Raw genomic sequence first — 26,034 nt, 5'->3', positions numbered from 1 at the left:
GGGGTATTATTAATTTGTTTATTATCAGCAACATACTCCATATCGCTCCATACTCTTCCTGTACATCGCTTCCTCTCTTCTGAGTATCGCTCCATACTTTTCCTGTACATCGCTTCTTCTCTTCTGAGTATCGCTCCATACTCCCCCTGTACATCGCTACCTCTCTTCTGAGTATCGCTTCATATTCCTGTACATTGCTTCCTTTCTTCTGAGTATCGCTCCATACTCTTCCTGTAAATCGTTTACTCTCTTCTGAGTATCGCTCCATACTCTTCCTGTACATCGCTTCCTCTTTTCTGAGTATCACTCCATACTTTTCCTGTACATCGCTTCCTTTCTTCTGAGTATCGCTCCATACTCTTCCTGTACATCGCTTCCTCTCTTCTGAGTATTGCTCCATACTCCCCCTGCAAATCGCTTCTTCTCTTCTGAGTATTGCTCCATACTCCTCCTGTACATCGCTTCCTCTCTTCTGAGTATCGCTCCATACTCCTCCTGTACATCGCTTCCTCTCTTCTGAGTATCGCTCCATATTCCTGTACATCGCTTCCTTTCTTCTGAGTATTGCTCCATACTCTTCCTGTACATCGCTTCCTCTCTTCTGAGTATTGCTCCATACTCCTCCTGCACATCGCTTCTTCTCTTCTGAGTATTGCTCCATACTCCTCCTGTACATCGCTTCCTCTCTTCTGAGTATCGCTCCATACTCTTCCTGTACATTGCTTCCTCTCCTCTGAGTATCGCTCCATACTCTTCCTGTACATTGCTTCCTCTCTTCTGAGTTTCGCTCCATACTTTTCCTGTGCATCACTTCCTCTCTTCAGAGTATCACATACTCTTCCTGTACATCGCTTCCTCTCTTCTGAGTATCGCTCCATACTCTTCCTGTACATTGCTTCCTCTCTTCTGAGTATCGCTCCATACTCTTCCTGTACATCGCTTCCTCTCTTCTGAGTATCGCTCCATATTCCTGTACATCGCTTTCTCTCTTCTGAGTATCGCTCCATACTCTTCCTGTACATCGCTTCCTCTCTTCTGAGTATCGCTCCATACTCTTCCTGTACATCGCTTCCTCTCTTCTGAGTATCGCTCCATACTCTTCCTGTACATCGCTTCCTCTCTTCTGAGTATCGCTCCATACTCTTCCTGTACATCGCTTCCTCTCTTCTGAGCGTCTAACTAATTGATTGATCAAAAGTAACCGGGACCCTGGGCCAGACACCGTAAATTCCCCCGGCCTCAAAAATCCATAAAAGGCCAGATAGATTGCTGCCTTAAGCACCAAGCTGGGCAATAGCCCAAAAGGGGACCCTAAAAGCATGTCAGACAAGTCACGGAAAACTTTGCCCGTGATGGGTAGTCTGCTGACCATGGTAGGAGGGCTACCCTGCTGGATCCCCTTGAGAATAGCTTTAATGGGGTGTGACGAAAAAAATCAAAGGTCTATTGGGATCTTCCAGAGACATGAAATGCTGAATCCTTGCCAGATACGTCCTGATGGTGCTGTGGGCCAATCTGAGATGTGAGTGGCAAAAAGCAGTAAACGCTATTAGGTACTGGATGTTATAACAGTCAGGATTAGGAAACCTCGACCGGAACCCCAGGAAAATACCCCATGCCGCAACATAAGCTTTCTTAGTATTAGAAGATAAGGATTTGTTGATTAATCGCGTTGCTTCAACCCAAAGGGAATTTAATCCATCACTAATTGCTGGAACTGTGGAGAAGGCGTGGCGCAGGCATCCGCGTCTGGAACCTGCTGAAAAAATAGTGGGAAATGAAAGCGGGACAAAGCATCAGATGCAACATTATCTGTACCCCTAACGAACCTACAATGTAATTGAAAATTGAAATGGAGGGACAGCCATACAAGCCTACGCACAAAACCCATAATCAGCAAGGATCTTGATCTGCCACAGTTAATGATTTCAGAGGCAGCTTGGTTATCCGTGGAAAAAAACACTGTCTGCCCCACCCACAAATGCCCCCACACCTAAGCCGCTGCCACTATAGGATAGATCTCAAACATCGCTGAAGTTTCCGTGAACTGAGGAATAGCCAAGACCTCATCAGACCAAGACCCCTCCAGCCAGTGTGAACCAAAAATGGCCGCATATCCTTTGGAGGCTGCAGCATCTGTGAACACCTGAAGGGAAGAACTGGATACTGCAGGGATGAACATGGCAACCCCATTCCAATTCTGAAGGAACTCGTCCCACATAAGTAGATCTGATAGAGCGGATGGATCCAGGAAGACCTGCGAATCTGAGCTAGGGGCTGAAGGTAACAATGACAATAACCTGGAAATGAAAGCCCTCCCCTGCGGAATGATCCTCATTGCAAAATTTAACATACCCAGCAGTGACTGCAACTCCACCCTAGTACAAACCCGGGAAACCGTGAAGGCATGGATGCGATCTCTGATCCTGACTAACTTGTCAGCCAGAAGACTAGCCTGCATAGATCGAGAATCCAGGGTGATACCCAGGAATGTAAGACTAGTAACGGGACCTTCCATTTTCCTGACCGCAAGCGGGACATTGAGGGCTGAAAAAACTGCCCTGAGCTTCAAAACAACAGTGGGGACCTGATTACAACCTTCAATAAGGAGAAAATCATCCAAATAATGAATCACCTTGTGACAATTTTCCCTGTGAGTGAGAATCCAGCTGAAAGCCAGGGCAAACTAATCAAATAACCAAGGGCTACTTTTGGACGCAGAAGTAAGTTTGGTGGCGAAATACTATCCCGCCTTCCACCTGATACCATGCCACTGCCAAAGTGAAGGTAAAATGGGCAGAAGTTTGAAAGCATCCGCAATGTCGGCTTTGGACAACCAGGCGCCTGAGCCCACACTGATGATGGACTGAATTGCCTGATCCACTGAAGCGTATTTGAGTCAAAACTCTTCTGAGGGAATCAGAGAGTTAAGGCTAGCTATGTGTGAACAATGAGGGGCAGACAAGTCATAAATTATACGTAGTTTATTAGAAAACTTCCCTCTAACCAACCCCAGAGGGTTGACCCTCTAAACCCGGAAAGATGGTGTAATGAATGGCTCGATGATGAAACCTTTATCCAGTTCGGATTGAAGCAACAGATCCACTGCTTCAGTATCGGAGGAAGAAGACCTGAGGTTAGCGCATTCAAAACTAACTTCCGGCAAAGAGACAAAACCTGTGTGGAACCCCTCTGAGAAACCCCTTATCAAAAAATTGCTGAAAGATTGAGATGGATGGGTGGCCAAACACTCCTGCAAAAAAGGTACGTTAATACGGCTTAGTCAAGAGGCTTTGTTCTGCCTCAGTGAACAAGTCGACTTGGGGTGAGCTCTGAAACACCCGGTACAAATATGTAACAGACGGCATAGACTATAATTGCAAGTCCTGAGATTGTAATTGTTACAAATCTGGGACTTCCCCAAAAAATGGATTGGCCGACCTAACTTATCCATGGATGCCAGACGACCTGAGGATGGAAAAGAGGCACCCGACCCCCTGGACGTACTAGGCAGAGCCAGAACCTCCGCATTGGGGCACCAGTATGTCGTGTGTGTGGATGACTGGCAAGTCGCACACACCGGGGATCTAAGCCCAGCAAAATGCCTGCAGAACAATTCTGTATCAATATTGCTCCAAACCGTAACCACCTGGAACTGCGCAAAACAAGCCGCTGCCTTAGCCGAAAAAGACCGGTGATAGTCATAAAAATTGGATCCCCCGTACTTGTGGCCTAACTCGACCACCATGTACAGACACAGGTCCAACTCCTCCCTCCTGAGCGGACTTACTGAACAAATGATATCTCTGTAAAGACTAAACGCCAGGACAAACTCAGGGATGGACAACTTACGATTAAGCCTATGATCCCTGGTCTTGACCACCACTGAAACATCCCCACAAGCGTAAGACCTATTTTCTGCCACATCATGCGCAGCAATTAACAAGCACGCCAGGTTGACATCCTTGCCCTCCAAAATCTCTTTCCTTATGTTCCCGGGATAAAATGAGCTGGAGTAATGGGGGGAGCCCACCCACTGTTACCTGGGCCTAGAGGCACTGGCCTAAGAGCCGTGGGGGTTCCGGAACCTGCTACCACCACCGGGCCAGTAGAAACTCCCGAAGCAGTATTAGGCTGGCTCTCCAACACTTCCATTCTACTGTGCAACTCCTGACAGGACGTAGCTAAGGAATTAAGAGTGGTGTGGATCTGGGAGAGAGAAGAAACCACAGTCCGCAGAGTAACTTGCTCCGCACTTGCGTCTGCCGCACGAGGGAACAGTAACCTAAACAACTGGGTTTTCCGCGCCGAAGCCGGGAAAGCAATCCGTTTGCACTGAAGTTCTGCCATCAGCCCCGGGACAGTCCAAGTCCTGAGAAAAGGTGAGCTACCTCCTCGCTGAAGAAGGCGGGATAAACACGAAGTCCTCAATATCCGCAGCTTCAGACAGGAAAGGACAAAAAGAAAAAACAAACTTGACATAACCCAACAATTAGAATAATTGACACACTGCCCTTGTGACTTACCTTCAACCCCCCCTCCCCCCAAACCTACGGTGAGATAAATAAACAGAAACCCACTAAGAAATGGGACTGATAAAACCCATTTTGTGTAATTTACCAGACCGAGCTACCTGCGGCGTAACAGGCAAATTAAAAACGTAAACTCAGGCCCAGAAAACCTGAAAACGTGTCAGGCTACTGAAAAGAACAACCACGTAATTACGAAAAGGAACCCAAGATTGTAACGTACAGTGGTGTGAAAAAGTGTTTGCCCCCTTCCTCATTTCCTGTTCCTTTGCATGTTTGTCACACTTAAGTGTTTCGGAACATCAAACCAATTTAAACAATAGTCAAGGACAACACAAGTAAACACAAAATGCAATTTGTAAATGAAGGTGTTTATTATTAAAGGTGAAAAAAAATCCAAACCATCATGGCCCTGTGTGAAAAAGTGATTGCCCCCTAAACCTAATAACTGGTTGGGCCACCCTTAGCAGCAACAACTGCAACCAAGCGTTTGCGATAACGTGCAATGAGGCTTTTACAGCGTCCTGGAGGAATTTTGGCCCACTCATCTTTGCAGAATTGTCCTAATTCAGTTACATTAGAGGGTTTTCGAGCATGAACAGCCTTTTTAAGGTCATACCACAACATCTCAATAGGATTCAGGTCAGGACTTTGGCTAGGCCACTCCAAAGTCTTCATTTTGTTTTTCTTCAGCCATTCGGTGGTGGACTTGCTGGTGTGTTTAGGATCATTGTCCTGCTGCAGAACCCAAGTTCGTTTCAGCTTGAGTACACGAACAGATGGTCGGACATTCTCCTTCAGGATCTCTTGGTAGACAGCAGAATTCATAGTTCCTTTTATCACGGCAAGTCTTCCAGGTCCTGAAGCAGCAAAACAGCTCCAGACCATCACACTACCACCACCATATTTTACTGTTGGTATAATGTTCTTTTTATGAAATGCAGTGTTCCTTCTACGCCAGATATACTTGGACACACACCTTCCAAAGAGTTCCACTTTTGTCTCATCGGTCCACAGAATGTTGTCCCAAAAGTCTTGGGGATCATCAAGATGTGTTGTGGAGAAATTGAGACGAGCTTTGATGTTCTTTTTGCTCAGCAGTGGTTTTCTCCTTGGAACTCTGCCATGCAGGCCATTTTTGCCCAGTCTTTTCCTGATGGTGGAGGCATGAACGCTGACCTTAACTGAGGCAAGTGAGGCCTGCAGTTCCCTGGACGTTGTTGTGGGGTCTTTTGTGACCTCTTGGATGAGTCGTCGCTGCGCTCTTGGGGTAATTTTGGGCGGCCGGCCACTCCTGGGAAGGTTCACCACTGTTCCATGTCTTCGCCATTTGTGGATAATGGCTCTCACTGTGGTTCGCTGGATTCCCAAAGCTTTGGAAATGGCTTTATAACCCTTTCCAGACTGATAGATCTCAATTACTTTCTTTCTCAATTGTTCCTGAATTTCTTTGGGTCTCGGCATGATGTGTAGCTTTTAAGGATCTTCTGGTGGACCTTACTGTGTCAAGCAGCTCCTATTTAAGTGATGCCTTGATTGTGAACAGGTGTGGCAATAATCAGGCCTGGGTGTGGCTAGAGAAATTGAACTCAGGTGTGGACAACCACAGTTATAGTATGTTTTAACAAGGGGGGCAATCACTTTTTCACACAGGGCCATGATGGTTTGGATTTTTTTTCACCTTTAATAATAAACACCTTCATTTACAAATTGCATTTTGTGTTTACTTGTGTTGTCCTTGACTATTGTTTAAATTGGTTTGTTGTTCCGAAACACTTAAGTGTGACAAACATGCAAAGGAACAGGAAATGAGGAAGGGGGCAAACACTTTTTCACACCACTGTATGTAATACGGATGAGGAGACTTGCCACTGTACAAGCCAATTAAAAACGACCAACTTAATCCGTGTAACCTGAAATGAGACAGGTAACCGCAGTGGAGACGCCATGTACTAAACGTGAAAATGTACCTAAAATAACCAAATGAAAAGGCACCCAACACCACAGAACACCATGAACCGCTGAAAACACCACACCAGGAGAACTAAAAATATGACACGTGAACAGACTGGAAAGAAACCCAAGACAGAAAAGAAAGCTGCATGAAGGAACTGAGCAAGAACCGTGACAAAAGTGAGCTTACAAAAGTGAATAGTGGCCACCGAGGCTGCATGAGAAAACCAAAACCTGCCTAGGGAATGCAGGTCACACAACGTGAGTGAAAAGCGACAAAAGGAACACAAGTTAAACGGAAAAAAGTGAGTGATAAGGGACACGTGAGTGACAAGGGAAACGCGAGCGACAAGGGAAAAGTAGGCCACAAAGGAACGAAACCTACAAGGAAAAGTGAGCCATAAGGGAGATGTGAGCGACAAAGGAGATGTGAGCAAGACAACGTGCATTACGCGGCAACGTAACGAGGAACAATGAGAGACCAAGAGGGACGAAAGACACATGCGACATGTAAACGCAAAGAAAGCGTAAAATTGGAAATCACCCAAAGCATGGACCTGAATAGAAACGTAAAACTACCTGGAAACGTAAAACTGCCTGGAAACGTAAAACTGCATGGAAACGTAAAACTGCAAGGAAACGTAAATTGCATGGAAACGTAAACTGCATGGAAACGTAAATTGCATGGAAACGTAAACACGTGAGTAACACAACCTGCTTGAGTAAAATAAATCGCACGAGAAACGTAACGAGAGCGTGACACGAAAGCTGCATATGAACAGATGAGGAGACCTGCCACTGAACAAGCCAATTAAAAACGATCATCTCAATCTGTTGAAAACCCATAGGCATGATGGGTAACCTGCAGTGGAAACGTGGATAGCCCTACTCAGCGTAACATGACAAACTGAAGAAAAAAATAAAACAAAAAAAACCATACCTGAAACTGCCTGGGAACCACCGAACAGACTCCTGACACCTGCAGCAAGAAAAACAAATGCATACAGCAACTACTCAGGATAAAGTGAATACCTTAACAACAGGTTTGAGACCCCACCACCCTGCTAACCGAAGTGAGGGAAACAATAAAAATGAAACAACCTACCTGGGATAACCAGGAAACACAAAAGAGGAAAACCTGAAAAAACTAACGAAATCGCCACACCGAGTTCCTGACAGCAACGTCGCTACACAGAGATGTTAACTTGCTACCAACTGGGAACAGTCACGTGACAAAGTCAAGGCTCTAATTGTTTGATAAACAAAACACATGGAAAATAATGAAACACATTAAAGAAATAAATGAAAACAAAACCCCCCAAACCGCTGCAAACCCTGCACCTATATGTCCAGAGCAACAACCTGCTGCTGTAATAGAACAGCCCCAGCTTACACAGCATGCCAAAAGATATGCCCAGACTGTAAAAATAAAGGAAGAGAAGGCGAACTATCCCCCTTACCTGCACCCTTTAGCGCACGAGACCCCTGGACGAACCGCCAAGGAAACGCAGGCACAAACACAAGCAGCTGCCGAGTGTCCTCCTCAAACACGGCAATCCGATACCCGGAAGTGACATCAGCGTCGCCCGCAAATGACGCTGAGCACCTAACGACCACGAGAGAGGAGGCCAAGGAGGGGCAGGCTTTTATGTTGCCTGACTCCTCCCACAAATACAGGCTGTCTTTCAGACAGCCTTACACTCATCTTAGGTGACCTCTGAGTATGTGACTCCAATTGGGACTAGTGCTCAGAGTGACTAATCCTTACTCTGGGCACCTTGCCACTTCCAGCACACTCTAGTGAACACAGAAATGAGAATGATAAATATGGTACAACACAACTACAAGGGAGCATCCCCTACTTTAATAAAGGTGCAAGGCCTTGCAATACAAGATACAGTCTTTGATCTTCTTTCTTCTGCTAGCTATTTGTATTTATAACACTTTGTAATCCAACAGTGGAATAACAAGGGTTAACTTGAGATGAATATTGGACTTGATCCTGTGGTGTGATACACCTGTAATTGCTTTGGGATAACACAGTGCTAATAGTATTGCGATGAATAGGCTTGAGGCCTGCTTAACTCAATCTCTTTATTAAGTTCTCTTCCGTGGGATTACAGGTCCCAGCAACACTGCATTAAAGTCTAGGTGTATGAAAGTGCGTAAGAAACTTTGGGCAACAGCCCTCTCACCAAACAGGGTCTGAAGAGTGGTCTTGCTTCTAGCCGGCTCTGTCACACCGCTCCGCTCTGCAAGATGAACCGGGACCCTCTGATGGCTCCAACAGGTGTCTCTTGATCCTTCCTGATCCAACCACACTGCTGTCCCAGCACGCTGTGGTGTGAAGTCCTCCTCTGGCTTCAGATTGCTGCTCCGCACTGATCAGGTTGCAGTTCTCTGGAGACCTCCTCACAGGTCCTCACAGGCAGGCCATGCGTCCAGAAGAGAAAGAAAATGGCCGTGTGTGTCATTTTATAGCCTACCCAGCATGCAGTTCAGTACAGAGTATTCATGGGTAGGTCACTTGGCATTCTGGGTAGGTAGGTCACAATAAGATGTAAACAGAACAGTCACTTCCTGTTATATTTCTAGTGCTTGGAAAAGGAAAATAAGTGAAGTCTATTTCCTGTATTTAGCCACTAGATGGCGCCAAATACTAAGCTATAACACTGTCCATAGAATTACATTGCATTATATTAATAGGCAAAAATGCCAATGCTACACTTGTTTATCAATTAAAATGGATCTATAAAAATATAAAAAAAGGGGCATCTCATATTAACCAATCAGTTTACAACACAGACCATGCCATAGGGATTCACCCTTTACCAGACATGAGCTCTGATATATATATATATATATATATATATATATATATATATAGTAAGAAAGTTAGCCAATGGGAGGCCCATAGAGCCAAAAACATACCTTCGTGTGTACTGTTTGTGTAATCAAGCATAAAGTAAGCCAAAAATCCTTCCGTGTGGTTTATCCGGCATCAGATGTGTGCACCCGCCATCCAATGCAGTGACAAGGCACAGACAACCAGCCCCGGCTTTTTAAAGGATACAAGAGCTGCGCGTGGCACGATGATGTCACCACTCCTAGCGTCGCCATGACATCATGCCCAACACTGCCACAATAACAACCCAGCGCTTACGCTTTTCACAGCGCAGGCACTGGAGTCAAAAAGGAGGAGATCATGGCATCTACTGATTTAAAGATGGACTTGGGGATCCAAACCGGGGAATTCCTAAGGTTGTACAATAGAAGGGGTAAAATCTTCATTTTTATCAAGTTTATCTTCCCAATGAGAGACAGAGGGAGGATTTTCCAGGCCTGAAACTACTTGGTCATTATAACAAGCAGCGGGGAAATATTGAGATTGATGAAGTCAGACACTGAGTTAGTAATCTGTTGTCCTAAGTATTTGATTCGGGACACCCATTGGAGGGGGGTGGTGGGGTCAGCTTGTTCGGGGATCGGATGGGAGTGCAAGGGTTGGATTCAGACCAGTTGACCCTGAGCCCAGAGACCAATGTGAATCTGTATAAGAGTGCCAACACAGCCTGTAGAGAAGGTCTGGTGTCACTGTCCAACAGAACCAAGTCGTCCGCATAAAGTGCTGTGGTTTCAGTTAGGGTGCCTACTTTAATGCCCTGGATTTGGGGGAGGAAGCAATGCAATCGCCAAGGGCTCCATTACCAATGCAAAAAGACCAGGGCAAACGGGGCACCCCTGCCTGGTTCCCCTGGACACTGGAAAAGTCTCAGACACCCCCCGTTGACACGGAGGGCCACTACCGGGTGCTCATACAGCAGCGAGATTCATTTGAGGTAGTTAGGGCCAAACCCCATGTGTTGCAGTATATGAGTCATATAGCCCCAGTCAATAGAATCAAATGCCTTTTCCAGGTCAAAAAACACCAGTGCCCCACCCAGAGGACGACTCCGCCCCCAGTTGCTTATGGGTATATACTCTCTGTATGTTGATATCTGGCTTTTTGGGCATAAATCCTGTCTGGTCTGGTGACGCTAAGTGGTGTATAATCTTCATCAGTCTGTTGACAAGCATTTTGGTGAGTATTTTTAAGTCCATGTTCAGCAGGGCTATGGGTCTGTATGAAGAACAGCAGAGCAGGTCTTTGTCAGGTTTGGGTAATAACACTACATGTGCTTGTAAAAGGAAGTTGGTAAACCCCCTTGTTCAAAACAGTCCATGTAAAGTCATAGAAGTCTGGGCAACAAGACATCTAAGTATTGCTTGTACCACTCCGCTGGGAGCCCATCCGGTCCAGGCGATTTCCCGTTAGGAAAGGATGCAATAGCTGTCGCCAATTATTTGTCCATGAAGGGAGCCTCAAGACTAGCCACCACCTCATCGGGCAACACCAGGATCTGTAGGGGACCCAGCAGGTCAGTCAGTACCTGTTGGTCATATGGTGGGATAGCAGAATAAAGGTCCGCGTTATGCTACAAAAGCCTGCATGATGCCCTTCCTATCACTCACCATGTTACCCTCTGAGGAATAAACACAAGGTACAGCCGCATGTGTCTGTGTTTCTGCAGTCAGGTACGTCAACAGATTCCCATTTTTGTCCCCTTTCTCAAATAGTTCCTCAGCCCTGTTTCTTCAATTACATTGCGTGAGGTTTTGGAAGTGTACTAATAGGGCCCTTCTAGCCATCTGCCATTCAGTTAGGGAGGATGTGGAGGGTGTCTTAGCATGTGCCTTAGCACCTTTTGTTTCACGAGCCTGGAGTTCATCTGACTTGGAGTTTTTCTCGACCCATGCAGCTTTAATGGCCGATACATATGCCCCTCTAGTGGATGCTTTGAACGCGTCCCACACTACACACTACAGGTCCCCTCGTCGAGCCCTCATTGTGTTCCCAATATTCCTGTAAATGAGGTAAAACCAGGGCCTCAACCGAGGGCTCGCTTACCCATCCAGGGTGCAATCTCCAGGACCCGCTGCGGCCACCCGCTGCAAGAGTCAATGTCACCTTCAAGGGGGTGTGGTCAGACAGACCCCCAGCCAGGTAACCGACCTCTGAGATATGGGGCAGCAACATAGGATTCGTAAATGCCAAATCTATGCGGGAGGAGGAGGTACTGACATAGGAAAGGTAGGAGTAACCTCTCACCATGTTTCATGCCTTTTAATTTAACTGCTTTATGTTTGCAGTTTCTAGTAAAGTTCCCCAGTGCTGGGGATATGCAACATCCTTCCTCCTTTCTGATAGCCCTTAAGCCCATCTATCACCAACAGCTCAAGTCTCCACTAACAATGGCAAATTCCAATCATCTAATCCCATGAAAGAGACTTAATGGACAAAATAAGCCTTATGCCACATACACACGATCAGATTTTCCGAAGACAAAGCCGTGGATTTTTGTACGAGGGATGTTGGCTCAAACTTGTCCTGCATACACACGGTCACACAAATGTTGGCCAACAATTCCGAACGTGAGAACGCGGTGACGTACAACACATACGACTGGACTATAAAAAGGAAGTTCAATAGCCAGTGCGCCACCTTTTGGGCTCCTTCTGCTAATCTCCTGTTTATCTCATGTTAGTAGAAGTCTAGTGAGAGACGATTCGTGCTTTTCAGCCTCCTGCTTTTCAGTTTGTTTTTGCTTGTCATTTTGTGCTTGTGGGTTTGTATCTGTTCTTCAGTGTGCGCTGTAAGTTCGTTCCTGTTCCTGATTATTTCAGGAATTATCTCCGGATGGCAGACCCCGTTTTTCACCATCAGTTGGCTTTGCTTACCTATATTACCAAGCAGGACACCTGCATGCGGCAAGCCATCACTCCTAAACAAAGGCTAGTCGCCACCTTGCGGTACTTGGTGACAGGGAGAAGGCTCCAGGATATTACATTTAGGACTGGGATTTCCCCCCCAGGCTCTGGGGATCATTGTTCCAGAGACCTGTTCTACAATAATTCAGGTCCTGCAGAAGGACTATATTAAGGTAAGTTTTATCCTTTAAAAAACACATTCTATGTATTTAATGTTTGCTAATGTATTGTATTAATTTCATCATTCCCAGATTACCATGACTGTAATATGCTGTGAATGTCCTCTTTGTCCTCATGCATGCTGTAAGCTTTTAATGCTCCTTTTTTGTCCTTCATGCATATTTGCCTTCCCTAACCTCCCCAGCATGCTATCCTTGGCCCATACACACCTAGCCTAGTCACTTAACAATGTATTTTGTCAGCTCCATTGTCGTGCCTACCTTAAACACCCCTTATAATGTGTCCAAATGTTATTGTTCTTAAATTCAGGCAGAGTGCAAGAGACTTTTTTTGGTGGGCCAAAACTCATTTGGAACTCTCTCTCCCTCCCAACTGCTAAGTCAACCGAAACCAATACTCTGCTGACTTTGCCCAACCCATACACACTATACCTACCTCTTTTGTGTTCATATCTATGGATGAATTCACCAAAGTATGTAGTGCAAGGGCCTGCCTGAATACTTTCAAATGGTACTGCCTAAAGTTTTGTACTCCTATTATCTTGATAGTTGATTGCAGAATGTAAAAATGTGCTTTCATTTGGATAGTGTGTATTCATATTTTTGGATTATGACACTTCTTACCTGTCCAGTGGGCTGCCAATAGTGTAAGTAATTAGGAGCTGGCCAAAGTAACACACGTTATTTATGCATTCAACTCTCAATGAAGTGGAGAGGGTTACCTGTCCAAAACACCCCCCCTCAAATTTTTCAAATGGGCCATCAGAGGGGGTGAGGAATCTGATAAGTGGACCTTAGAGACTTTAAATACTCATTTAAATAAATGTTATACTTATGTTGGCCAAGAATGTTTGTGTCTAATCTGCTTGCAATGTTATGTGCAAAAGTACTAATTTTTGTTTTCTTATTTGACTCCACAGTTTCCTTCTAACCCACAGGAATGGCTGTGGCCTCCCAATTTGCACAGCAGTGGGACTTTCCCAACTACGGTGGGGCAATAGATGGAAAACACGTCCTCATTGTCCCATCCCCCAACTCAGGGTTGTACTACTTTAACTACAAGGGGTATAGTAGTATTGTTTTGCTAGCAGTGGTGTCGGCGACTTACAAATTTCTCTATGTAGATGTGGGGAAGAATGGCCGGATGTCAGATGGTGGAGTCATTGGCCAGATGCAATTCTACAGACAGCTCCAGAATGGCAGCTTGGGCTTCCCCCAGCAGACAACGTGGCGGGCCTCACATTGGTGTTTGTAGCAGATGAAACATTTGTGCCATCTGACCATCTGATGTGGCCATTCCCAATGAGGACCCTCACCCTGGTTTTTAACTACCGGCTGGCCAGAGCCAGGAGAGTGGTGGAAAATGCCTTTGGCATAATGGCCAGCCGGTTCCTGCTATTCTTAACTTCAACAAATATGGCAGAATATAAACAAAACCATATTGTTCTGTGTTGCTGCATTTTGCACATTTTTTTAAGAAAAAATGCAGCCAACTGTCCGTCCTGGCTTGCCCTCCCCAAAGCGCCTGTGAAGTATGGCAAAGCTATCTGGAGTACTTTGTGGGTAGGGGGGCAATTGATATGCCAGATAATATTTAAAACCATTTGAAAATAAATTTCTTTGTAAAAACTGAACTCAGATTTCATTTGATTTACTGCTTGTGTTTCTTTTATCTGTCTCCTAGGTTCTCCAATGGCCTTTTATTTTTGGACATTTTCTTCAATAGTGCAAACGTAACTTATTTGATAGATGAGGTGACAATCTCTACTTCAGCTAACTATTATGTTCTGTTGTGGGTCTGCTACACACACAATGTTTTAGTTGTCAATGTATGTAATGCATTAATGCCAAAAATAATCATCCTTTTCAACTCCATGAATTAATTGCTTGGAGTCCCTAAAATAGCCTTATTGGGGCAAATTTTAGAGCACTGTGGGGGTTATTTAATAAAGGCAAATCCACTTTGCACTACAAGTGCCCTGAAAGTGCACTTAAACTGCACTGAAAGTGCACTTGTAGTGCAAAGTGAATTTGCCTTTAGTAAATAACCACCATTGTCACTGTAACTACACCAACTTACTCCTAAAACTGGTATTGAGCATTGAAAGAAGAAGCCACACATTGTTGAGTATAAAACATTTTACTCCAAGCACATTCACATGTGTGTTGTAAAAGGGTTTTTTAACAAACCAACATCTTTGGTGTATAAGATGTATGAGTGACAGTAGATATAGCCTTTTTGTGGCTAAACAAGCATGTTTAAAACCATAACATACACATCCCTGACTCAGGAACTTACAAAGTTCAACTTTGATAAAGTGAAGGCATTTTCCAACCAGTTTATATAACAACAACCGCCGTTTTCTATAAACACAAGCGCTCACACAAATATGTGCATAAGATGGGGGCTGTGAAATTTCAACAAACTATTAATCTACTAAAGCAGCCGCTTATTTAAAAGTCATTCAAAATTGAATAACGAAACATTTGTCACATAAAACGATCTCTAAAAAACATATGGTAACAACAATGTCTGGGGAATGCCCAGGAAAAAAAACAAAGCCTACTTACCACCAGCTCGCAGACAACCAAATTAACCTGTCTAACAGTATGCGTTAAAAACAGGGGTTTAGTCCGCACGCATTTGCAAACGCATGTGTGAGCCACAGAGCCACGTCAAGGCACCCTGGTATCTGTGGTCCTAACACTAACATATAAGTGTCACTGTAGTGGAGGCACATGCATTCTAATGGTTAGATGAGAGCAGGTGGACTGAAGGGAAGCCACCCCTCTTAAAGGTACAGGAGCACACCAAACACCCAGCAAGAGCACAATGGCAGCAAATGTGTTGGTGCACTGCTGGACCAATACAAACACTACCGTGTTAACAAAAACTTGCCACCGCCCTCATCTATAGCTGGCTATCGCAGTAAGCGGCTTTGGAAGGCTAAACAACAGGTAACAACAATGTCTGGGGAATGCCCAGGAAAAAAACCCAAAGCCTACTTACCACCAGCTCGCAGACAACCAAATTAACCTGTCTAACAGTATGCGTTAAAAACAGGGGTTTAGTCCGCACGCATTTGCAAACGCATGTGTGAGCCACAGAGCCACGTCAAGGCACCCTGGTATCTGTGGTCCTAACCTTTTGTGCAAAAACTTTCACATCAAGTATAAAATAATACTGACAATAATAATGGCAATGGTAATCAATTCAGTCCATATAGTCCATATAGCTTACTAAAAATACTAAAAATATATATATCCACAAACTGTATGCTAAATGAATGAGTCTCTTTATATTGCAAGATGTAATACACCACAGACCCCCATCCAATTCACCTCCACACGTGCAAAAAGAACACACACAAGGGGATGTGTGACAAACTAAACTCCCCTTTGGTATTGCTCTTACCAGAACCTCCAGGTTAATTAGGCATATCAGAAAGTCCTGTGGTATGTTAATTCACTGCTCCATCCACCTCTTATGCAAATAATTTCTCAATATCTCTGTGAAAATATATAGAGAAGACAGACATAGTGTAATCCCATAAAAATGGATTCTTTAATTATACTTATAAAACCTTCAATTAATCCACTCACAAAAGAAACAGAACATGAAGCATTGGTTCTCTATTCACAGCTTAGTGCCAGGTATGTGAGGACAATCCTACCACTCTCTGCAGTATACGCCAAAAGACTCGCTGCAGCCGATAGCAGGTTAGTCCGTCCTCTCCCACACACTGCCATCTCTCTACTTGTCGTATGGCTCCACCCTGACACGTTTTGCCATTCCGACATCATCTGCAGGGATTTGAAATGTTGAATCCCCGATAAATATGTATTGATGGTACTTGCAGCTAACACCAGTACACTGTGGCAATACGCAGTGAAAGACATGACATAGTTAATGTCCTCAGGGCGATTGGGAGGGTATAACTCCGTAAACCCGAGGAAAGTCTTCCAACCCATCGTGTATGCTTTTAGCGTATTCCTGGACAGCGACCTATTGGCCAGGTCCACCGCCTGCACCCAAAAAGTGTTTAGTCCATGACTAACAGCGAATAAGGGGGGACAAGTTGACCCGTCCGTTCCGCCTCCGGATGCTGTAAGAAAAAACGAGGCATGTTGAGACGGGATAAAGCATCAGCCGCACCGTTGAGATCCCCACTGATGAATTCCCCCTGAAAATGAAACTTATATGTCAAACCCAGCCAGGTCAACCTACGTATAAAAGACATGATCAGGGGGACCCTGATCTGCCTTTATTGATAATTTTAGCCATGGCCAAATTATCCGTGAAGAAGATGACTGAACTACCTGACCAAGCTGGACCCCAAGTGACTGCTGCTGCCAAAATCGGATACATTTCAAACAAAGCTTAGGTGAGGGCAAACTTAGGCAGATGAAAAACTTCAGGGGGCCAACGGCTGGCCAACCATTCTCGGCCAAAGATGGCCGAAAAACTGACTGACACGGCAGCGTCTGAAAAAACTCTGGGGGAATTATCCATTGGCTGGGGAATGAACATAGAGATGCCATTTCAGTCACACAGGAACTGATCCGACATGATCGAATCCGCTTGGGCGTCTGCTGATAGCTTGACCGCTGTATCAGACTCATGATATTGAGGAAGAAGAGCCAGCAACCTTGACATAAACGCCCTACCCTGAGAGATGATTCTCATAGCGTGATTAAGCATCCCCAACAGCGACTGCAATTCCTGCTTGGAACATACTGGTGAACGGACAAACAGATGAATGGTCTGGCGTATCCTGACCAACTTCTCCAAGGGAAGGCTAGCCACCATGAGATTGGCATCAAGCGTGATCCCCAAAAAAGTGATACGTTTTGTTGTACCCTCAATTTTATGTGCAGCTAGAGGGACATTTAAGTCTGCAAACAGTCCTGTAAGCACCTGCAAATCCCTGGGTGGTTCCTCTGGGTTTTACAAAAGTAAAAAATCATTCAACCTTTGCATTTGTCCAAAATCCAGTGAAGGGCCTGGGCAAAGGTATCAAACAAGTAAGGGCTGCTTTTTGACCCAAACGTTAACCTGGAAGCGAAATAATATTGCCCGCGCCACTTGACATCATGCCATTGCCAGAGAGCCGGACTAATGGGAAGTAGTTTAAACGCATCAGAAATATCAGCCTTGGACAGCCAAACACCCCTACCTAACTGCACCATATGCTGGATTGCCAAATCCACTGATGAATATTTTAGAGAGAATTTTTCAGAGGGGATGAGTGAATTGAGACTAGGGATATGAGATGAATGAGGTGTGGACAAGTCATAAATTAAATGATATTTATTTGAAAATTTCCCACAGACCACCCCGATGGGACTGACCCTCCACATACAAAAAGGTGACGATGAAAAAGGTCCAAGCAGGAACCCTTTGGACACTTCTGTCTGCAGCAACTTGTCGACAATAGCAGGGAAATTCTCCACTGACCTCAAATTGTTGCACTCAAACGTTTCAGTAGGAAGAGTGATAAGTCCAGTATGAAAACCTGAAAAAAAACCTTCCAGCAAAAATCGTCTGAACTCTGAGGACAGGTGATTTTCCAGATATTTCCCAAGCAAAGGGATATTGATTTGGCATAGTCATGACATATTGAACGGCTTGACATGACAGGCGGATTTGGGGTGAGCTCTGAAACAATTCGCACAAACATGCAAAAACCTGCATTGGTTGTAATTGCACCCAGTGTGATTGTAATTGTTGCACAGCTGGGCTTTACCCAGATAAGGAATAGGTCTACCCATTTTGTCCAGCTGGCCTGAACTACCCGAGGAACCACCAGCCACCTGTTTGGAGGTCCCCGATTGGCTGGAGGACTCACAGTTTGGACACCAAGCTGTAGTGTGTGCTGATAACTGGCAGTTGGCACAAACCGGAGACTTTTGGTTAGCGAAATGCCTGCAAAATAGTTCCATGTCGATATTGCCCCAACATGTCACCACCAGAAACTGAGCCCAAGTAGCCGCAACCTTTGCTGCAAATGAACGATGATAATTGTAAAACGTAAAACGTAAAACCACCGTACTTGTGCGCCACATCTACCACCTTATGCAGGTATAAGTCAAACTCTTGCCTCCTACCCGGACTGACCGAACATATAACGTCTCTGAAGATGCCAAACGCTAGTACAAATTCTGGCATACTGAGTTTGCGACTGAGCCTGGGATCCTTAGTCTTGAGCACCACCGACACCTCTCCACCAGTAAAAGATTTGTTCTCCGTAACATCTTGTGTCACTATTAGTAGCGAGGCTAAGTTGACAACCTTTCCTTCTAAAATATCTTTTTTGATATTGGCAGGAATGAAATGGACAGGGGACACAGAAGGCAATATTGCCAACGGCAAAGGAGCTGCCGAAGGTAACGATAGGACATTACCTGTAGCCGGGCTTGGAAAAACCGGAGCTGCGGGTGCAGCAGGCAAGCACCCCCGTTATTGAAGCCCTGACAGAGCGGGCTTCAATAACCTCCATTCTATCCTGCAACTGCAGCATGGAGGTCGAGAGTGTATTTAAAACTGCATGTATCTGCGTCAAGGAATTATGCACCGAAGCATGTTCTGCGCTGGTAGATGACAGCGGTTGAGAAGGAGCTGGAAACAATAACCTGAAAAGTTCCGCTTTCCTAGCCGTGGCCAGGAAAGAAATACCCCTCTGACGAAGCTCCGCTCTCAGCCTAGAAACTGTCCAATTCCTCAAAGAAGGTAAGCTGCCATGCTCTGAACCCCTATGAAGGGGAAGGTGGGATGAATGCAAATTCGTCGCTCTCTGATACGTTAGACATAACGATATCTAAGAAGAAATGAACTGAGAGAAATAAGAACGAAAACAACAGTATCCCCAAGAACCCCCCCCCACCCCCCCGTTCCTTACTAAACACAATGTGTGATAAATGGTGATGGACCAACAGCGCATGAAATGAGATAAGTGACCAACCATCCCAAGGTGTATGGAACGAGTAAGCCCGAGAAACCTGCAGCGCAACGCAGGAAATTCACCAAATGAACACTCAGGGCTACGATACCCACAGAAAACAAAATTAACCCATGAAAAAGTGAAAATGACAGCAACAGCCCTCTGTGCAGTAATACTGCAATTATAATGACCACATGCAGTGCATTGCACAGTGAACCGCAAGAATATTATACAGTTCTCAGTGCCCAAATAAACGCATATCATAATACGGTACCATGTCTTCCATAGTAACCCTGCACTACTATTCTTCTGCCCTATGTGTACCATGTGTTAGCACTGACTGACGTGTAAGCCAGTATAGGTCTCACCTTGTATCTCGGCTGAGGGCGCCCCCCCCCCAGCCATACATATGGCGATAGGACCAGCAACATCTCCCCCCCAGCCATGCATATGGCGACAGGGCCAGCAACATCTCCCCCCCCAGCCATACATATGGCGATAGCTCTAACAACATCTCCCCCCGTTCGATAAGCCCCCCCCCGCCGCGCTACCTGAAGCACGCGGTGAACGGGTCTGGGCTTCAGCTGCCTGAATCAAACGGAGGCCTCACACAGCGATCCAGCCACCAGATGATTGACCGAGGGGGCATTGTCTCTTCTGGCAGGCATGGAACTGGTTGGGTGCTTTAAGATTACTCTCTCTCGGAGCCTACCCAGTGGGAGTGGCGCTCTTGCTGTGCTTTCTGGGAGAGGGTACTTAAGATGCAGATGTCACGTGGTTTGGGGTTCCGGTCCAGAAGGATGTGCTGACTTCATGGTCCTGGTCCTCCTGACCAGCCCCCAGGAAGGCTATGGCCTGGGGTGCAGATCCACCCAACTTGTTGTCTCGGGGCTGGCTAGCCCAAGGCAAGGAAACTAAAGGAGGATTCTGAGGTGTTTGGGTGCCGTCTCCAGTTTGGGAGAGACCCATTAGCTTCATAGCATTCCAGGGGAGGACTCTTCAGAAGAAGACCACATTTTTTTTTTCACATATAGTTGGTCTCTTAGCAAGAGCCTGGAAGGGCTGAAGTACCAAAGTGAATCCCATCTCCTGGATATCGCCGAGCTGGCTGAAAGATCCAGGTATCACAAGAGTGTTCTACAAGTTTAGTTTTCTTACGTGTTCTACAACAACGTCTGTAGCAGAGACTTGTTCCTGAAGATAAGCAGCTTGTTGGCTGCTAGACCTTGTGAGAGAGGGACTATCCAACTTGAGTGAACATCCAGTGAATGGCTATTCTATGGATTCAGTCAAAGTAAGCAAGTTCTTCATTATTGACTTTGACACTAATGCTGCGTACACACGATCAAACAATCCGGTGGAAAAGTCCGGCAAAATCAAGTCCGCCGGACAATCCGCCCGTGTGTAGCCTCCGGTGGACTTTTTTTACCCAAAAGGACGGCGGACTTAGAAAGTAGTTTTGCACTCCAATCTTTCCGCCGGACTCGCATTTCGGCGGACAATCCGGCCGTGTGTGCGCCAGTCCGCCGTACTTTTGAAATGAACGGACTTTTCCCGCCCGGAGAAAAGTCTGCTCATTTTGAGCGTGTCTCCAGGTAGCCGGGGCCAGCGAAGGAGGCGTCGCTGGCCCCGCCACCTGGTATGGACTGAAATGGGAATTTCTACGCCGAAAAATCCACATCAGACCCTTATCCGAGCATGCTACCGGCCGGCCAGGAAAGGGGGTGGGGACGAGCGAGCGCCCCCCCCTCCTGAGCCGTGCCAGGCCACGTGCCCTCAACATGGGGGGTGCCTTGGGGAAGAATGGCCGCGTGGCCCCCCCCACCCCAAAGCACCTTGTCCCCATGTTGATGAGGACAAGGGCTGTGAGCGGGGGGCTTATCGGATTCCGGGAGCCCCCTTTAATAAGGGGGCCCCCGGATACCGGCCCCCCACCCTATGTACCCCTGCCCATTCACCTGTGGAAAAAGGTAAAAATAAAACACAACACACAAGGGTTAAAATAGTTTATTGCACAGCTCCGGGGGTCTTCCGTCTTCGGGGGTCTTCTTGCCGGACTCCTCCACTATCTTCTGCTAGCTCTTTTGCTAGCGGAGGAGCCCGGCTTTCTTCTTTGCCGCCGCCGCCCTCTTCTTCCGACTTCGGGGGTCTTGTCTCCCTCTTCGGTTCTTCTTGCCGGGCCACTGCACCTTCCTCTAGCTCTTTTACAGGCGGTGGAAACAGTTGGCTACGTGTGTATGCGGCATAAGAGTACCTGAACTTTCTTCCTAACCCTCTGATCCTAATTTAAGAGACTGTTCATTGTTTACGTTTTTGCAAATAAAATCCTTTTATGCGGATCTACCGTCAGTCTCTCAAGTTACTGGGCCATCTACCATGGGACACTCCTAAATGTGAATTGAGGAAAAGAAGGTAATGGTAAGCCCAGTTAAACCAGCAGCTCCTTTGGGGGTTAGTGCTACACTTGAAAAATGTATATAAGCCTAGGGTGGGAAATGCAGAAGCTACTGGGTAAACAATGCCCATCTGAAACCTCACTGTGTCCATTTGCAGCCTCATTGTGCCCATTTGCAGCTTCACTGTGCCCATCTGCAGCCTCACTGTGCCCACCTGTATCATCAGTGCCCATCTGCAGCCTTATTGTGCCCATCTGCAGCCTCACTGTGCCCATTTGCAGCCTCACTGTGCCCATCTGCAGCTGTACCTTTGATAACCAAAACAGCGGGTGTCTCTCACTGTGTCCTGCAGTCTGTTCGGTGGCTATCCACTGTAACGTAATAGAAGGTACACTGATTCCATTTCCGAGGATTGTATCAATGTTCTGTCTATCATGGACAAGGAGGCTTGTTTCAGTGGACGGCTGCCGAACAGACTGCATGACACAGCTGGAGACAAGCTGTTTTACTTATAAAAGGTACAGCTGCAGATGGGCACAGTGAGGCTGCACCCTCACTCGAGACCCTCATGCGAGTATAAGCCGAGGGGAACTTTTTCAGCATAAAAAAATGTGCTGAAAAAGTCGGCTTATACTTGAGTATATACGGTAATTGTTTCCAGTGATGAGAATCATAGGGGATGAAAATGGAAAGCACCAACATCTTTTGAAAGGTAGCACATACCCCATATACACCCTTAAACACATAGAAAAAAGAGAGCTATTTCTTGAAAAGGATCATGCCTGGGCATGGTTTCCCTCATGGACAGGGTGGGGAATAGAACTGATGAAAAGATTGAATAACTACTCCAAAATCACAGATGAAATTATGGAAAAGAACTCTGTAGACAACAAAGGGCTTTTCGTAAACAACTAGATATGCACAAAGTAGCTATCAAATCCATAAGTGCTGCTCTGACTGAACTCTATGGAGTAATGGAGCGGCACATGGATTCATAATACCAGTATCGAAGTTCTGTATTAATATGATATAATTGATAAACATCGAAAGGAGGTATAGTGGATGCGACCTAACACAACCTAATTGTAACAATGACAAGCCTCCATCCCTGATATGTATATAACAAAAGGAGGAAAGAAATGGGACTTTATATGAGGCAAGTCAACAAATGCATACCTTATTCAATTCATTTATAAAATGATTTATTAATAACAAATCACATTATAGAGGGTGTCAATCTGAAATACAGGACACAGTATAATGTAATCCATTTGCATAAATATGTGACAGCTATATAAAGTAAGATAAAACATAATAAGCATTATAGTTACAAAAGGACACTCATCCATTCATAAAAGTTCAATGAACATAAATGATTTTTCATGGTGAGCCAAAATTGTCTAAGCATCAGTTCAATGTAACTCGACACACATTTCATGGCTCATGCCAATCATCAGGAGTAAAATGCTCTAAAAAAGAAATCAGTAATATCTAGAAGTATAGGATATCCTGATCTTACTGCACTGGAAAGAGAGTGACCCCCCAAGGAGCCAATCCCTATATGGTATTATTAACCACTTGCCGACCAGCGTATGACGATGTACGTCGACAGAATGGCACGGGCAGGCAAATGGGCGTACATGTACGTCCCTTTAAATTTGCTGCCCTGCTCCCGCGCTGGTCGGGACCTCCGTGAGTCCGGTCGCGGGACCCGCGGACTCGATCGCCGCGGGCATCCCCGCGATCGTCTCACGGAGTGGCCGAATGAAGAAATGCCGTTGTAAACAACATTTCTCCATTCTGCCTAGCAACTAGTGACGCTGATCTCTGCTCCATGTGATTGGAGCAGAGATCAGTGTTCACTAAATGAAAGCCCAACCCCCCCACAGTTAGTAACACACCCCTAGGAACACTTAACCCCTACACTGCCACCCACTGGTTAACCCCTTCACTGCCAGTGTCATTTACACAGGAATCACTGCATTTATATAGCAGTGATTATTGTATAAATGACAATGGTCCCAAAAATGTGTCAAAAATGTCCGATGGGTCCCCCACAATGTCGCAGCCACAATAAAAATCGCTGATCGCCGCCATTACTAGTAAAAAAAAATAATAAAAAATTATTAATAAAAATGCTATAAAACTATCCCTATTTTGTAAATGCTATAACTTTTGCGCAAACCAATCAATAATCGCTTATTGCGATTTTTTTTACCAAAAATATGTAGAAGAATACGTATCGGCCTAAACTGAGGGTAAAAAATGTTTTTTTATATATTTTTGGGGGATATTTATTATAACAAAAAGTAAAAAATAATGCGTTTTTTTCAAAATTGTCGCTCTATTTTTGTTTATAGCGCAAAAAATAAAAACTGCAGGGGTAATCAAATACCACCAAAAGAAAGCTCTATTTGTGGGAAAAAAAGGATGTCAATTTTGTTTGGGAGCCATGTCGCATGACCGCGCAATTGTCAGTTAAAGTGACGCAGTGCCGAATCGCAAAAAGTGGTCTGGTCTTTGACCAGCAAATTGGTCCAGTCTGAAAGTGGTTAATGAAGAACTCAAATTTAAAATTGTGTATAAAAATAGAGCTTGTTTAAAAAAAGTTCCATAAAGTGTGGCAGCCATGGTTGGATGTCTCTGGTTCTTTCTGGGGGATGGTCCTATCCTCGCAAATCCCCTAGGTGGGATTGTGGGGGTTGGGTTGGGACCTTAGGATTCTTGGTGTATGCTACTGGTTACTGGGGGGAGGGGTGGATTATGGGAAAGACTGCAGTTATATGACTCTATGATGATGCTGCGTATGTTGAAAATGGTGATGCTCAGTGGGACGGTGACTTGTGTGGATGTGACGTGTGTGTGATTGGTATGCCTGCTTGTCTTTTTGTGTCTATGTTTTGTTGGGGGTTTTTGTTTCTGTGTTTAATTTGTTTTGATTACTCCTGTGGTGTGCCCTTTTTGTTTATTTTATTTTTGGTGTTCTGAGTACCACCAAAGCTTTTACTAACATGATGGTGGAGGCAGCGAGCTGTATGTCAGCTCGCAGGCTGGGAGGTTACCTACACAGGTGGTTCTCGGGACACTGCATACAACATTTTAATACTTAATTCTTACGGGTTTATACTTCTGTCTGTACAACTGGAGTGCTGATATTTGATATGTATCCTGATTGACGTATAAGCTGTACTGTTGAAAACTTAAATAATCACCTTTAAAAAAAAAAAAAGTATAGGATATCCTTTAAACGGAGAACAATCTCTCAAAATAAAGGTTTTAACTTACAGTACAGCCAAATGGTGATGCCCAATCTTAAATCCAAGGGAAGAAGAGGGACAAGGATGATCATATATATTTCTTAATTTTCCCAAGAGTTGTAGGAAAAAATTACAACTTCATAAAACTCGCCATGCCTCTTACTAAATACATTGGATTGTCTATTTTCCAAAAAGGGGTCATTTGGGGAGTATTTGTATTGTCCTGGCTTGTTAGTGTCTCAAGAAATGAGATAAACCATCAGTACATCAGGTGTGATCTATTTTCAATAATTGGCATCGTAGCTTGTAGACTCTAGAACTTTCACGCAGACTAACTAATATTCACTAATTTGGGTTATTTTTACCAAAGATGTGTAGCAGTATACACTTTGGCCCAAATTTATGAAAAAAAATTACTTATTTGCAAAATTTTCTAATGCAAATCGCAAAAAAAAACCCAAGTGGTGATTAACTGCCACCAAAAAAAAGCTCTATTTGTGTGAAAACAATTACAAAAATGTTGTTTGGGGTACTGTAGTGTAGTGATGAAAATCACCATGACAGAAAACGCTGAAACGTAATGCTGATGCAGAAACGTAGTGACAGAACCAGGGGCAAAACGCAATGACAGCAACAACCAAGACTGAAACGCTGAGGCATAAATTAAATGCCAGAAATCCTGGGGCAGAAATGCTATAACAGAAAAACTGAGACAGCGATGCAACAGCAGAGTCCTGGCCAGAAATGCAGTGCCCAAAAACACGCTGAGACTGAACGCTGAGACAGAAATGCCAAGACAGAAATCCTGAGGCAGAAAGGCTATGACCGAAAAGCTAAGGCTGAATGCCGAGCCAGAACACTGAGACTGAACGCTGAGCCAGAGAAGCTGGCGCAGAACACTATGACAGAAACACTGGGGTAGAGACGCAAAGACAGAAAAGCTTGGGCATAACGCTATAACAGAAAAGCTG

Source organism: Lithobates pipiens, unplaced genomic scaffold, assembly GCF_037356315.1.
Source record: "Lithobates pipiens isolate NorthernLeopardFrog02 unplaced genomic scaffold, aLitPip1_a1.2 Scaffold_13, whole genome shotgun sequence".
NCBI classification, from domain to species: domain Eukaryota; kingdom Metazoa; phylum Chordata; class Amphibia; order Anura; family Ranidae; genus Lithobates; species Lithobates pipiens.
This window is presented reverse-complemented; position numbering follows the sequence as displayed.